Genomic DNA, 3,912 nt, shown 5'->3' with positions numbered 1-3,912 from the left:
GGGCACCTATAGTCCCAGCTACTTGGGAGGCTGAGGCAAGAGAATTGCTTAAGCCCAAGAGTTGGAGGTTGTTGTGAGCTGTGACGCCACAGCAATCTCCCTAGGGTGACAGCTTGAGACTCTGACTCTGACTCAAAAAAGAAAATAAGAATAATTTCTACTTAATAGAGTTGTGTTGAAGATAAAATAACATATAGAAAATGCTTAGCACAATGCTAAATAGCACTCTTAATAGTTTGTGTGTGTGTGTTTAAGAGAAAAGGGTCATGTCTATTCAAAATTAAGTATTTTTTGGGCGGCACCTGTGGCTCAAAGGAGTAAGGCGCCGGCCCCATATGTTGGAGGTGGCAGGTTCAAACCCAGCCCTGGACAAAAACTGCAAAAAAAAAATAAATCAATAAAAAAGTAAGTACTTTTAAGTTCTAATTTTCCCCCTAAAATTGTTTACCTTACCATGACACTGGAGCAGTTACATTAACTATTGTTCCAAAATAAGCCACCCCCAAATTTAGTAGCTTAAAATAATGATTTATTATTTCTGTGATAATATGGGTTGGTTGGTTATTCTGCTCATCTCACATTCACCTATGCAGCAGCTTTCAGCTAGAGGCTCAGCTGGATTGGAAGGTCCTAGGTGGCTTGAACACATGTCCGGCAGCTAGTGCTAGCTGTCAGCCAGGGCATCTCGGTTCTCCATGTGGCTTCCCATCTTACTAAGTTAGTGTGGCTTCCTTAGAAGGCAGTCTTGGTATAGTGCTCTCAGACGGTACAAGATGGAAGCTTAAAGGCCTCTTAAAGCCTCGGTGCTGGGACTTGTGCAATATTGTGTCCACCACATATTATGGGTCAAAAACCAAGTCACAAAACAAACTGAGATTCAAGGATGTGGACCAACAGCCCCACTTTGGTTGGAAAGAGCTGCAAAATCACATTGCAAAGTTGCAAGCACAACGGAATGAGAGAAAACTGTGGTCATTAAATAATTGGCTACACTTTGGGAGAACTCCAATACTTACTGAGTTTATTCTCTAATTCATGAACAGCCACAATAAATTCTTTTTTATTTATTTTTTTAAGGCAGAGTCTCACTCTGTTGCCCAGGCTACAGTGCCAAGGTCAGCCTACCTCATAGAGACAGCAATCACAAATACCTGGGTTCAAGCAATCCTCCTGCCTCAGTCCCCACAGTAGCTGGGACTACAGGTGCCTGCCACAGTGCCTAACTAATTTTTATATATATATATATATATATATTTTTTTTCTTTTTTAGTAGAGAGGGGCTGGGGTGGGTGTGCCTCACTCTTGCTCAGGCTGGTCTTGAACTCCTGACCTCAATGGATCTTCCTGCCTTGGTCTTCCAGAGTGCTAGAATTGGGCGGCACCCTTACCTCAGTGGTTATAGCGCCAGCCACATACACTGGAGCTGGTAGGTTCAAGCCCAGCCTGGGACTGCTAAACAACAATGACCACTATAACAAAAAAATAACTGGGCATTGTGGTGGGTACCTATAGTCCCAGCTACTTGGGAGGGAGCCTGAGAATTTGAGGTTGCTATGAGGTGTGATGCCACAGCACTCTATGGAGGGGTGACATAGTAAGACTCCGTCTCAGGGAAAAAAAAAAAAAAGAAAGAAAACAAACCAGAGTGCTAGAATTATAGGTGTGAGCCACTATCCCTGGCCTGCAATCAATTCTTAAAGAAATACTTTATTTTCCCTGGTCTGATGAGCACAGATTATAAGTGGAAAATTTACATTAGAGGAAATTCAAATGGCTATGGACACATCAAAACATGTTAAACTTCATTAACAATATATATGTAGAAATGAAAACAATCAGATACCATTTTCATCTATTGCACAGTCAAAAATTAAAAGTTGGCTGTTAAACTGTTGGTATACAAATAAGAGAATTAAGTTCAACGACATACAATTGTCCATATTCAAATGCGTTTCACCAACAAGAATAGCAATTTCATGTGGTTCAACCCCCAAAAGGATGTTCCTTATAGCATTGTCTATAGTAGTAAAAAACATCAATAAGAGAATGGATAGTACAATGTGATGTAATGATAAACAACATTTTATTAAAGTTGTAATAAACCAGATTTATATGTATCAAGTTGACCAGATCATAAAAACAATGTTAAATATAAGGAAATATAGAAAATATGTATAGTATGATACTACTATTTATAGATGTCAATAATACAAATTAATACTAAGATACAGATACATATATACATACAATAAACAATGAACTGGGAGGATATATACCAACTACTGCTAGTAGTTGCCAGCTGGACAAAAGGAGTGGGGCAATGGTGGTAGTTAAAGGAGTCTTAAGCTTTATCTGTTATATTTGTTTTTTGGGTTTTTTTGCGTTTTATTTTTTTTTTGCAGTTTTTGTCTGGGGCTGGGTTTGAACCCGCCACCTCCGGCATATGAGGCCGGCACCTTACTCCTTTGAGCCACAGGCGCCACCCTATATTTGTTTTTTAATGAAGACATTTTGACTAAATGTTAGTATTTTAAATTCTAGGTATTGGGAACATGATTATTTATCATGTATTTTTTCTAGTTTATTTTTAGTTTCACAAAATAAAAGATCAGTTTAAAACAAGTAAAGCGAACCTTTGTGTAGCCAATGATCATCTTCATGCCTTGTAAATTTTCAGAGAAAATATCAAAAACACAAAAGAGACTTGTATCATATTCTCTTTTCCTTTTTCTCATATTAGGTATGAGCCACACTACAGATAGTATTTTGGGAGACATGGGAATTTATCCATACTGTTTCTTTTTTTTTTTTGAGATGGAGCCTCAAGCCATCCCCCTGGGTAGAGTGCCATGGCATCATGGCTCACAGCAACCTCCAACTCCTGGGCTCAAGCGAGTCTCCTGCCTCCGCCTCCCAAGCAGCTGGGACTACAGGCGCCCCCCCTCAACGCCTGGCCATTCCTTGGTTGCAGCCATCACCATTGTTTGGCGGGGCCGGGCTGGGGATTCGAACCCGCCACCCTAGGTGTATGTGGCTGGTGCCCTAGCCACTTGAGCCACAGGCGCCGAGCCTATCCATACTGTTTCTAAGAATCACATGAGAGAAGAATAGAAATTCTTAGAGTAGAAAATATCTAAACAGGAATTTTTTTTTTTTTTGAGGCAGAGTCTAACTTTTGTCACCCTTGGTAGAATGCCACGGCATCATCATAGCTCACAGCAACCTCAAACTCCTGGCCTCAAGCAATCCTCTTGCCTCAGCCTCCCAAGTAGCTGGGATTACAGGTGGCCACCACAATGCCGGGCTATTTTTGTTGATGGGGTCTCATTCCTGTTCAGGCTGCTTTTGAACTCCTGAGCGCCACCCACCTCCACCTCCCAGAGTACTAGGATTATAGGTGTGAGCCACCTCTCTCGCCTCTAAATAGGAATTTTTAATTGGGGATTAGAACTTTGTGGCCCTCTCATGTTTGTACATAGGCTCATATTCTGAGAAGGCTCATAGCTCTTCTCCGAGCTTCTACAAGAATCCTAAAAAAGATTAAAACCAACTAATCTAAAGCAAGTGCCTTGTTCATAAAATACTGTCACTAAATTCACAGGATTCTTCACACTTTGTGGATCCTCCTGCACCTGATCGTCCCTACTGTACTTCTCCCTGAGGCCCAGATAATATAGTTTCCTCTTCCTTCTCTCCCAATTTAAATGCCACTTCTTCCAGAGGCAGTTGGTCTTTGATTCTATGGTCTCTGGGCAACACTTCAAAAGCTTACATTGATATCATACGATCAAATTTAAAAGATGTATCTTTTAATATCAAAAACATTTTAAAAAATATTACCATTAGTTCGATTTTTGCTTTTGGTCACAATTTTCTTATGTAATATCAAAGACATTTTTAAAAATTACCATT

The sequence above is a fragment of the Otolemur garnettii genome, unplaced genomic scaffold, assembly GCF_000181295.1.
Source record: "Otolemur garnettii isolate 467f Iridium unplaced genomic scaffold, OtoGar3 scaffold00011, whole genome shotgun sequence".
Taxonomy (NCBI): domain Eukaryota; kingdom Metazoa; phylum Chordata; class Mammalia; order Primates; family Galagidae; genus Otolemur; species Otolemur garnettii.
The sequence above is the reverse complement of the archived record's forward strand: the minus strand, read 5'-3'. Positions refer to the sequence as shown.